Consider the following 12,061-nt stretch of genomic DNA (forward strand, 5'->3'; position numbering starts at 1 on the left):
TTAATCCCTCTCACCCTACTCTTCATTGTCCTGGTCCTGTTATACATTATCTTTTTGGCTCTGGGTACCTGGGCTCCTGTCCTGATCATCCGGGTCATTTAGGACCATGTCCTTTTGGTTCCTTTCCTTCTAGCTCTCCTCATCTTGGCTCTGGTCGTTCTAACTCTGAGCCTCCTATTCCTGGTTTTCAGGGTCCTTGTCTTCCTCCCGCATTTTTGCCCACTGATAGGATCCTTTTGTTCCTTGTTCTTTTTCGTTCAGGCTCTACTCTGCCTCGTTCTACTGGAACGGATCGTACTATCCCTCCTACTCCTGGTCCTGTTAGTCCTAATCTGGAATGTTCTGGTTCTCCAGTGCTGGTCATCCTGATCCACTTACTCCTGAAATGTGTTGGTTCTCCTGATACTATTCACTGTGTTCCCCTTGGCCTGACACTACAGGTCATAGCCCTTCTGGACTCCTTAGCCCTAGCCAGCTTGGCCTTTTGTGTACTGACCAATTTAGGTCTTGCCCTCTTAGTTCCGACCCTCTTAATTGGTCTGCATAGCAAAGGCCCTTGTCCTCTTGACCCTCCTGGTACTCCGCCCACTGGTCATGGTCATAGTTACAGTCTGCTGTCATGGTCATCATGGTCATGATCCTCTTGGGCATCCTTATCTGGTATCATTTGTCCTCTGCTTGTCGTGGATCTCCTGATCCTCTCCACCCTGCTGCTTCACTTGGTATTCTGCTTCTGGTACCCACTGTCCTGGTCCGCTGGCCCTTGTAGCCCCGTTCCTGGTCCCTATACTCCTGATCTCAGTCTACCTAGTCCTCATTGCCCTGGTTCTAGTCCTCCTGTCTCTGTTCCTTCTGATGCACTTGCTTCCAGTCCCACAGGTCTTGCTAACCCTTGGTCAGCTGGACCTGGTCTCCTGGTCCTGGTGACCGTTATTCTTCTGCTCCCATTCTTCCTTGTGCTCTTGGTTAGCTTGTTCTTGTTGGTCCACAGCAACTGTCCCTAGTCCTGCCTGTTCTGGTCTTCCTGGGCCTGGTTCTTCTGTTTTACATCCATCTGCCCATCTCGGTCAAAGCCCCCAGCCTGGTCCACCTTGTTCTGCTCCCCTTTTTCCTTATTGCCTTGGTCCTTCAGGTCATGGTATGCCAGGTCCTGGTCCTCCTCTGTGCCATGGTCTTCTGGGTACCCTTGCTCTTGTTCCTTGTTGTTCAGGTTCTCCTGGGACTGGTTCTTCCTGCCACCATAGTCTTGGTCTCTTTAGTCCTTGTCTTCTTTGTCTTGGTCCTCCTTGTTCTGGTCCTCCTTGTTCTGGAGTTGTTGATGCTGGTCCTTTTGCCCATCCTAGTCCCTCCTGGTCCCCCAGTCCTGGTGCATACAGCTCCTTTTTCATTGTGGGCATGCTGGCCATGTTTCTCTTTGTCCTGCTCCTTCTGATATCCTTCTGTTTTCTAGCCTTGGCAATGCAGGTTCTGGCCCTGTTAATCCTTCATGGTCTACATTGTCCGTTGAGCCCTGGTACTCCTAGGACTGGCCCACCTACCTTTAGTCCTTGTTCTCTTGGTATGTGCCAGCCTGTTCCTGGTCTCCTTGCCTGCTTATCTTAGTCTTTATCATCTAGGCCATCCTGTTCCAGTTCAATTGATCCTCCTTTCTCTTCACCCTGGTCTTGCTAGTGCAGGGTGTCCCACATGACACTATTTGCTTTTGTCTTGGTCCTCTGGCCCTGGTCTACATGTCTCCCAGTTCCTGATATCCCTGGATTTCCTAGTCTCTCTGTCCTGCTGGCCTTGGTCCTCTGATGCTCTGGCCCTCTTCCTCCAGCTCCTAGAGTTCCTAATTCTTTTGATCTGCCACAATCTGCTCCTAATAGTCCTGGTCCTTTTAATCCTAGTCCTCCTTTTTCTGATTTTACTGGGCTTGACCGCCCTATTCCTTGGCCTGTTGTCTACCCTGTCGGTTTACCCATGGTCCAGCTCTTCTAGCAATCCTGCTCTTGGTGCTTCTGGTCTCCTTGATCTGCTATGCTCTGGTCTTCCTGGTCCTCTTGCTCTTGGCCCAACTGTTCTGCCTTGTCCTGGTCTCCCTAGCCCTTGTTGTCCTGGTTCTGTATGCCTGGGCACCACAGTCCTTTAGGACTCGGTCATCTCTTCTTGGTCCTTTCCTCTTCGCTATTGTCCTCCTCGTTCTGGTTCTCTTGCAGCAGACCATTCTGATCCTCCTGGATCTGGTCTCCTGCTTTCCATACTCCTGTTCCTACCCCACCTATTTCTGGTCCTCCCAGTTTTTGGCCTTGTTCTGATTCTGCCTCTACTTTTCCCGATTCTCTTGCTCCTAGCTCCACTGTCTGGGGCCTCTTGTGCCTTGATCTCCAGGACCTAGCCATCCTAGTCCTGGCTCCTTTGGTCCTAGCCCCCCTTCAAGACTTGGTACTCTTAATTCTGGTCACCTCGGCTGGTCATCCTGGTCCTAGCCCATCCTTTTTCTGGTAGTCCTGACTTGTTCATCCGGGCTTTAGTTGCCCTGGTCCGAACCTGCTTTCCCATGGTCTTGTTAGTCTTGGTACTCCTAATCTTCATTATCCTGTTCCTCAAGGCCTCAATTATATAAATAAACCTTCTACTCATTTGTCTGTGCCTAGTCATCTTGGTCCTTTTGTTCCTGGTCCATCCTATTCAGTTCCTTCTATTTCCTGTCCTACTGGCCATCCTGGGTCCCTCTATTCTGGCCCTTCTGGTACAGGTCTGCCTGGTCCTACAGACTCTGGTAGTACTGGTCAATGCCCTTGTTACAGAACAACACACAACGAGAGGCCGTAGGTATGCAATCAAGAGGTCATAAGATCAGCTTCCTGCACGAGGCCCAGACACTGACGCAGTAACGCAAAACGGGTACGACATGTGATGGTTCTAATGCTCCAGCACGTTTTCTATACTACCGTGGCTACTATATCACGCTAATCTACAGACGTAATCACTACCTCTTTTTAGATTGGAAACCTATTGGTTAATGACTTGATCCCTACTTTAAATCGACGTTCTGATACACAGATGAGATGTAAGATTGGTACTTTTGTTTGGAAACATCAGGTTTACAAGGCTACTACCATATGTACACTTTCTCCTGGCGGATTGAGACTTATGAATGCCCTGAAGAAGTCCTGCGTTACAGGACGAAACGCGTTGGCTGTGTCATTTTAGGAACAAAACAATAAAGAAGGAATTCTCTCAACTTGTGGCTTACTGAACCATAACAATTTGTATTGACTTGTTTACTTTAAAGTGGTGCAGCTCTGATTTAGTTTATTTGTACAATTGCCCTTGGGTAAAAGGGGGGTGCTCTTGGACAGGGGGCACTTTGGAAGCTTGCACACAAGATTGTTCATAATTTAGATTTCATTGGTAAATTGTTTGCGATTGGTGCCATAGGTGCTTTTTGTCGGTCCACTGTCCAAGTTGTGTGTTTCCATGCAATCAAGAGGTATTTATTGGTGTTTGCCCACTAATACGGTCCGCAAAGCAGGAGAGGGTCCCGAATTCCGACTCAGATTGCGTCTTCTCTTCCACGAGCATTAACTTCACCTCGCTTGTTCGGCTCCTCTTCGGCGCTCTTCTCTGGCGTGGAAACATAAAAGAGAGAGGTTGTCAGTGTCTTTATTGCCTTCCATTACTCTGAACAACACTGTAACATTCTCCGAAAGGCAGAGTGATAGCCAGGTAGGGACTCAAAGTGTTGCTTCACACGATATAAGAAAAACCAGGGGTGGCAGTCAGAAGATAAAGCAAGCTAACTAAAAAGGGGGAGTGCGGGGACCGTTAGACTATATGTGACCCCTATGTCTCTAGTTATCCAGCCCTGGGTTCTTTCTCCTCACCCGGGCCGGTGTCCTGAACCTAGCCCGACCCCAGATACCACCCTTAAGGCCAACAAAAGGAATCTCTGTCCCTCCCTTCGGTGTGCCGTATGGATCCTTCTACAGGCCCATGAAGTAAGTGTGGGTGAAAACCCACCCGCACCTTAAATTCCATGCCGTTCGGGTCACTTGCCTGAAGTCGTAGCCCCTTAACAGAGCCATGGCCGCCTCGTCCGAAGCGCCTTTCTCTGGGGAAACATCTGCCACTCGCCCGCTGCTCGCTTCCTCGCTTGTCATCAGGTCTGCTGCCTCCGCCCTCGCTTCCTTGTCGCTCGTCCGTTCTGTGGTCATGGCACTCGTTCCTCTAGCTCCCGCTGCTTCGCTGTTCGTCCCGCTTCTTCTCCCATGTCGCTGAATGCCATCTTCTCCACTGCTAGCGTACTTGAGGCCACTTCTGGGTCTGGCTCCGATGGCGCCCTGTCATAGTGCCTCCCCACCAGGCATGGCCGATCGGGCCATGAGACAGCTGCGGAATGGGAGAGGAAGTCCACGTTGGTCTGCTGTGAACCAGGCTGGTGAGACACCTGAAAGGAAAAAGGTTGTAGCGCCCAAAAACATCTCAGGATGCGCGTATTGTAGTCCTTATTCCGGGCCAACCACACCAGAGGGGCATGATCGGTGTACAGCCAAAAAGGAAACCCATCAAATAGTACTGGAGTGATTGGAGAGCCCACTTAATGGCCAAACATTCCTTCTCCACCGTGAAGTAACGTGACTCCTGAGGCAGCAGTTTACGGCTCAGGAACACCACGGGGTGCAGTACCCAGTCCCATCGGTTTGGGATAATACCGCCCGCGACCTCTATCCGAGGCATCGGTTTGTAGGGTGAACTCTTCGGTGAAGACTGGACAAACGAGTACCGGAGCGTGACACATCAGTCCCTTCAATGTCTCAAAGCTCTGCAGTTGACAGGGCGACCACTCCCTGATGGTATTTGGGCATGCTTTTTCAACAGGTCAGTTAACAGAGAATGAACCGATGGTAGTAGCCCACTAAACCCAGGAAGGTCCTCACACCCTTCTTCGTGGAAAGCGTCTCCAGAGTCTTGATGGCTTCTACTTTGTCCACCTGCTGTCATATCTGTCCCTCCTGTATGTGGTATCCTAGATAACGTATGGAGTTCGTGTCTAACATATATTTCTCGGGGTTAGCCGTGAGTCCTGCTTGCCTAAGGCTGTTGAGTACTGCCCTTATATGGGTGACGTGTTGTTCCCACGTGTGACTAAATATCACGATGTTGTCAAAATAGGTGGCTGCATATGTGTGGTGTGCCCGTAACACCACATCCATCAGCTGTTGGAAGGTGGCTGGTGCTCCGTGAAGACCAAAGGGCAAAACCCTGAAGTGATACAAGCTCGAGGGGGTGGAAAAAGTGGTTTTCTCCATGGCTGAATGTGTTAGGGATATTTGCTAGTAGCTGTTAGTCAGGTCTAGTGTGGTTAGGTACCTGGCCATGCCTAGCTTTTCTATCATCTCATTCACATGTGGCATGGGGTACAAGTCGAATTGGGAGATCGCATTCAACTGTCTGAAATCAACACAGAACCGGCGAAAGCCATTGAGCTTTGGTACCAGTACAACCGAGGAACACCATGGACTGCGGGAGGGTTCTATGATAAAGTCACGTAACATTTCCTCAACTTCTCTTTCCACCACCCTCCGTCTGGCCTTTGGTATCCTGTATGGTCTCAACCTGATAGGCTTGGCCCCGTCAGTTCTGATGTCATGGTGCACAAGGCGTGTTCTACCTGGTCTGTGGGAGAAGAAGTCTCGGAAACTGTCCACTACCGAGAGGAGGGTTTTCAACTGGTCTGTTGTCAACTGGGAACCCATGGGGACAGTACCTGCTTTGGTGGTCTTGCCCTCGGGAGGACAGGTAATAGCCAGTGGTTGGGCACCCGTTATTAGCAGGTTGGTAGAGAGCATCTTAATAGGTTCTGGTTTTTCCACCCACGTCTTCAACAGGTTAACATGGTATATCTGACCCGCCCTTTCCGAGTGTGGGACCGCCACCCTATAGGTGACTGGGTTAACCTGGGCTAGTACTACGAAGGGGCCCTGCCATTTGGCCAACAACTTGTTATCAGTAGAGGGAGGAAGGAGGAGGACCTTATGCCCAACCTGGAACCTTCTCAGCACTGCTCTATGGTCATGCCCACTTTTCTGCTTTTGGGCGGTTGTCCAGGTTCTGCCTGATCTCCTCCCACAGTGTGGACAGTCTTTCTTTGAGATGAGCTGCATAATCGAGGAGACCCCTCCCCTCGTCTTCTTCATCTTCCCATCTCTCCACTTCCATTTCTAATAGGGTCCGGCGCTTCCTCCCGAACACTACCTCAAACAGACTGTAGCCGGTCAAGGACTGGATGTGAGTTCGGATGGCAAAAAGGGTTGGAGGTAGCTGTTTATCCCAATCCCTCCCTGTCGCTGAAATGTTTTTTCTCAGAATGTTCTTAATGGTGCGGTTATACTGCTCAACCAGGCCGTCCATTTTGGGGTGGTAGACAGAGGTGCGTATTTGTCAAACTCCCAGTATTTTGCAGATTTGGACCATGAGTCAAGACATAAAGGGTGTACCTTGGTCTGTCAGGATTTCCAGAGGGAACCCCACCCGGCTGAAGAACCCTATCAGTGCCTGTGCTACGCTACAGGTTGTCATGCTGGTGAGAGGTACAGCCTCGGGGGAGCTCATTGCATAATCAACCAGAACTAATATGTACTGGTACCCCTGGTAGCGGCAACCAGAGGGCCCATAACATCCATACCAAAACTGGAAAAGAGAACCTGTATTATCGGGAGGAGACACAGGGGTGCCCTAGGGATGTGGGAGGGGTTGAACCGTTGACACCAGGGGCAGGCAGCACAAAACGGCATAATGTGAGAGAAGACCCCAGGCCAATAGAAGCGCTGTAAGAGGTATTCGTCTGTCTTCTCTCTTCCATAGTGGCCCCCACCCACCTGATTATGGGCTAGTTGCAGGACCTGGTCACAGAAAGGAAGGGGAACCAGGAGTAACTTTATCGTTTCGGTAGGCTTCCTGGCCCTCCTATACAACAAACCCCTTGATGTGTAAAAACAAGGGCCTACCTGGTCGTCTTCCTCTGTGACTGTCTGGGCCCTGGCGTTTCCTAAGGTGGGGTATTCCTTCTGAGCTGCCCTAAAGCTGCACAGCGTTCCCTGCTCTCCATCGGTATCTGAAGAAGTAAAAGGGTTGTTAGTCAACCCCTTCAACACCATGTAATGGTTGTGTTCTGTCTTTTCTCTACAGATTTTTATACCTATCCCCTTTTATGTCCTCTGTAAAAAAGGGAGCTCCCTTCAGCCACATGTGTTCTTCTTTTGCCTTGATAGCCCTGGGCAGTAGGGTTGCGAACTCTATGTAGTCAGTGCCTATTACCATGTTCTCCATGTTCTCCATCAATCTCGGTATTCTTCCGACTCGTATTGGCCTCTCTTCCCTTTTCTCCCCTATGCCTACACCAGCGACGCCGTAGGTTTTCTGGTCTCCGTATACACAGGTGATCGCTACCTTCTCTCCCTCTTGCCACTAATGGCCCTGTATCTGCTTTTGTCTAAGTACGATATGGGGACATCCTGAGTCTATAAGAACTTTTGTTATGACTCCGTTCACAGAGAGAAACAGGTGATAGGCCTCCTTCCTATCTCCTGCCCAGAGGACTCAGCCTTTTGTATACCCCACCTCCATGGATTCACTGGGGCTGGTTCTTTGGGGGCAGTTCCGTGCGATGTTGCCCCACTCAGCACACTGATCACATTGAGGCCGTTGACCTCCCTCCACTACAGTGGGTTGGGCCGGGAGTCTCAGGTCCAAGAAGGGCCGAAGAGGGGGAGTAGAGAGACTGGGAGCGAGAACCTCAACTTTAAGGCTACTGGGGTTCGCATTCTTGGCATAAAAACCCTTAACTCTGGTGCTCTGGTGGGCAAAGGCTAATTCAATGGTGCTGGTGACCGTGATGTTTGGATGTTGTTTCACTCAGGCTCTTGTTGGACTCGGGAGCCCCTCCAGGAACTGATCGAGCAGAACCTTATCCATCACTTCCTCCATTATAGAGGAGTGGGGCTGTAACCAGCGGGTACTTAAGTCCTGTATCCCGTAGAAAAGAGCACAAGGGTTGTCCTGGGGTAACCATTTCTCCTTTCTAAACCTGACACAGTAATGTTCCTGGTCATAACCCAGTCTCTCTAACATGGCCTTCTTGATTGCTCCATGGGGGGTGGTTCCTGCCGGATTTGCTGCCTGGTAGGCGGTCTGTAATTCGCCTGACAGAAGGGGGGCTATATTGGCCCCAATGCTCAACTGGCCACTGCACGGTGCCACCTACCCGTTCAAAGTTAGTAAAAAAAGAAGTCCGGGTCTTCCCCTGGCTGATATTTTTGTATGGTGCGGTGTACCTTTCTACTTGCGATCGTATCTGTTAGGCATTGAATGACAGTATCCTGAACCACCTGGTTCTGTGCGATAAGACCGGCTTGCACCTGTAGGGCCTCCTAAAGGTGTTGCCGGTCTTTTTGCTTCTCTGTGGTCTGTCCCTCCACCACCAGTTGGAGATGACGTTGCCCTTTGGCCAGCTGTTTCAGCAGATCGTCCAGGCTGATTGTTTGGGTCATGGTGTTGTCCTGTGTCGGGAAGGGAGAGGCTTATCCCACTTCTGACACCACTTGTTACAGAACAAAACACAACGGGAGGCTGTAGGTATGCAATCAAGAGGTATTTATTGGTGTTTGCCCACTGATATGGTCCACAAAGCAGGAGAGGGTCCGAAGTCCGTCTCTGATTGCGTCTTCTCTCCCACGAGCATTAACTTCACCTCGCTTGTTCGGCTTCTCTTTGGCGCTTTTCTCTGGCGTTGAGCTTCCCCTCTGGAAGCATAAAAGAGAGACGTTGTCAGTGTCCTTATTGCCTTCCACTACTCTGAACAACACTGTAACATTCTCCGAAAGGAAGAATGATAGCTGGATAGGGACTCAATGTATGGCTTCACACGATATAAGAACAAGCATTTGCAATGCAATAGGTCTCGCATTTACGCGAGTTTAAGCTATTGGCATTGTAAATGACACTGCCTTTTATTTAAGTTTTAAAAAAGAAAACAAAAATAAAAGGCATTGTTATTTGTAATGTGAATAGCTCAAACTTGCGTAAATGCGAGACCTATTGCATTGCAAATGCTTGTTCTGCAAATGTAGAGGGGAGTAGAATTACGTGGTGTCAAGTAGAGTGGAAATATGCAGAGTGAAATTATGATGTGTGGGGTGAAATTATGTGGCATGAAAGTATGTTGAGTGGCTTGGAACTGTGTGGCATGGAGCTGAATTGTGAGATGTGGAATTGATTGGCGTGGTGTGGCATAGACTGCAATTGTATGGAAATGAATTATGTTACCTGGAGTTAAATTATGTGGCATGGTGTGGAATTAAGGGATGTGGTGTGGAATTAGTTGGCATGGCGTGGAGTAGGATTATATGGTGTGGTGTGGAATTGTGTGGAGTGGAATTGTGTGGCATGAAATTGTGTGGCATGGAATTGTGTTGAGAGGAATGGAAGTATGTGTCATGGAATGGAGTGGAAATATGTGGCATGAAATTATGTGGTGGACTTGAATTATGTGCCGCTAAGTGGAATTATGTTATTGAGTGGATTCATTAATAGTGGAGTGGAATTATGTGGCATGGAATTACGTTCCATGGAGTGTAATTATGTGGTATGGCATGGAATTAATTGGTGTGGATTTGTGTGGTGTGGCCTAGAATTGTGGGGTGTTGAGGGAAATTGTGAGACATGGAATTGTGTGGCGTGGTATGCAATTGTGTGACATGGAGTGCAATTTTGCGGAGAGGAAGTATGGTGGTGGAGTGGAATTATGTGATGTGGTGTGGAATTATGGGGTGTGGTATGGAATTATGTGGCATGGAATTGTGTGCCATGGAATGGAATTATGTGGTGTGGATTTATGAGAAGTGGAGAGCACTTTATGTGGCATGGAATTATGTGGAGTGGAATTATTTTGCATTCACGGAGATAGACATGTTACTGTGTGGCGTGAACTACAATTATGTGACGTGGTGTGCAATTGTGTGGAGAGGAATTCAGTGCCGTGAAGTGGAATTATGTGACATGGTGTGAAATCAAGTGGTGTGGCATAGAATTAGGTGGCAAGGAGTGGAATTATGCTCCGTGGAGTAGAATTATGAGATGTGACATGGAATGGTCTGGCATGGAATTGTGTGGTGTGGAATTGTGTGGTGTGAAATTATGTTGGTTTGGGGAGATTAAATTTAGGTGGTACAGTGTGGTACAATGTGGAATTATGTGGTATGGAGTGGAATTATGTCTCATGGAGTGGAATTATGTAGCCTGATGTGGAGTCATGTGATGTTGCATGGAGTGAAATTATGTGGGATGGAGTTGAATTGTGTGGCATGGAATTGTGGGGTGTTGACTAGTGGAATTATGTGGTGTAGAGTAGAATTATGTGGCGTGAAATTATGTGGAGAAGAATTGTGTTGCATGGAATTGTTTGGCATGGTATTGTGCGGCATTGAGAGGATTGGAATTATGCGACATGGAGTGGAATTATGTGGCTTGGATTGGAAATATGAGGGTGGAGTGCACTTAGGTGGCATTGAGTTGAATTGTGTGGTGCAGAATTGTGTTGCATGGAGTGTAATTGTGTTGACTGGAGTGGAATTGTGCAACGTGGAATTGTGTGGCGTGAAATGCAATTGTGTGATGTGGAGTGCAATTGGGTGACATGGAGTGTCACTGAGTGAAGTGGAAATCATATAGCATGGAGTGGAATTATGTGACATGGTAATGAATTGTGTGGTGTTGAGTGGAATTACGTGCCGTGGAATTATGTGGCATGGAGCCGAATTCTGTTGATTTCAATTGTGTGGCATGGCATTACATGCCATGGATTGGATTTAAGTGGCGCAGAATTATTTGGCATGGAATTGTGTGGTGTGAAATTGTATGGCGTGCAATTGTGTGCCATGGAGTGAAATTTTGAGACATGGAATTGTGAGGAGTGCCACTGTGTGACATGGAGTGCAATTGTGTGGAGTGGGATTAAGTGATGTGGAGTGGAATTATGTGACGTGGTGTGGAATTATGTGGTGTGGAGTGAAAGTGTGTGGCATATAGTAGAATTATGTGGCATGGATTTATGTGATGTGCAATTGTGTTGCATGGCAAGGAATTGAATTGAGTGGAAATATGTTGAGCTGAATTATGTGGCACGAAAGGGAAGAGGCATTATGTGACACAGAGTGGAATTATGTTGTAGGGAGTGAAATTATGTGGCATAGTATGTGGCATGATGTGGAATTATATGTTGTGCACTGAAGTGGAATTATGTGGTATGGAGTAGAATTCTGTGGCATGGAATTGTGTGAGTGGAAATTTGTGGCATGAGTGGAATTATGAGATGTGGAATTGTGTGGCATGGAACTGCGAGGCCTTGAGTGGTGTGGAATTATGTGGCATGGGGTGAAATGATGTGGTATGGAGTGGATTGAAAATAGGTGGAGTGGAATTATGTGACTTGGAGGGGTAATATATGGCATGAAATTTTGTGGTGTGGAGTTGAATTACGTTGCGTGGAACTTGGTTGCGTGGGATTCTGTGGCGTGGAGTCGAATTGTGAGACATGGAATTGTGCAGCATGGCGAGCAATTGTGTGGCATGAAGGGCAGATGTTATTATTATGTGTTCTTATATAGCGCTCAACTTACCCTTGGGCATCTTGGCGCTTGCATTGGGAACCCGTCCTGGTTTTTCCCTGTGAGATAACCCGTACTGGGCATCCCCAAGGTGAAAGCCAGGCATCCCGCCGCGGGGGGGCCGTTGTGGAGATTAAGCAAGCTTGTTGCCTAGAGCTGCATAGTGTGAACTCGTGCTTAGAGTGGGCACCGAAGCGAAAATTATCGAGTCCGTGGACAATTGGGCTCCGGACCCTGCCGCGTCGGGAATTGAACCCTGGTCCCGGGTCTGACCTCTGCTTCAGGGTATGTCTCCTCTAACCAGTGAGCTACACTTCTCCACAAGATGTGTAACTTGGAGTGCAATTGTGTGATGTGGAATGCCATTGTGTGGAGTGGAGTCATGTAGGGAGGAGTGGAATTATGTTACACTT

General features: G+C 48.6%; 1 long non-coding RNA gene across 1 annotated transcript in view; it reads right to left on the minus strand.

Annotated features, from left to right (window-relative positions):
* Positions 1-8,650: 8,650 nt before the first annotated feature.
* Positions 8,651-12,061, minus strand: part of LOC146785401 (uncharacterized) — a 150,068-nt gene continuing 146,657 nt past the window's right edge. The window contains exon 3 of the long non-coding RNA XR_014970367.1: positions 8,651-8,786. This is a non-coding gene — a long non-coding RNA (uncharacterized LOC146785401). The remainder of the gene's footprint in view (positions 8,787-12,061) is intronic.

The sequence above is a fragment of the Triturus cristatus genome, chromosome 11 (genome assembly GCF_964204655.1).
Source record: "Triturus cristatus chromosome 11, aTriCri1.1, whole genome shotgun sequence".
Lineage (NCBI taxonomy): Eukaryota > Metazoa > Chordata > Amphibia > Caudata > Salamandridae > Triturus > Triturus cristatus.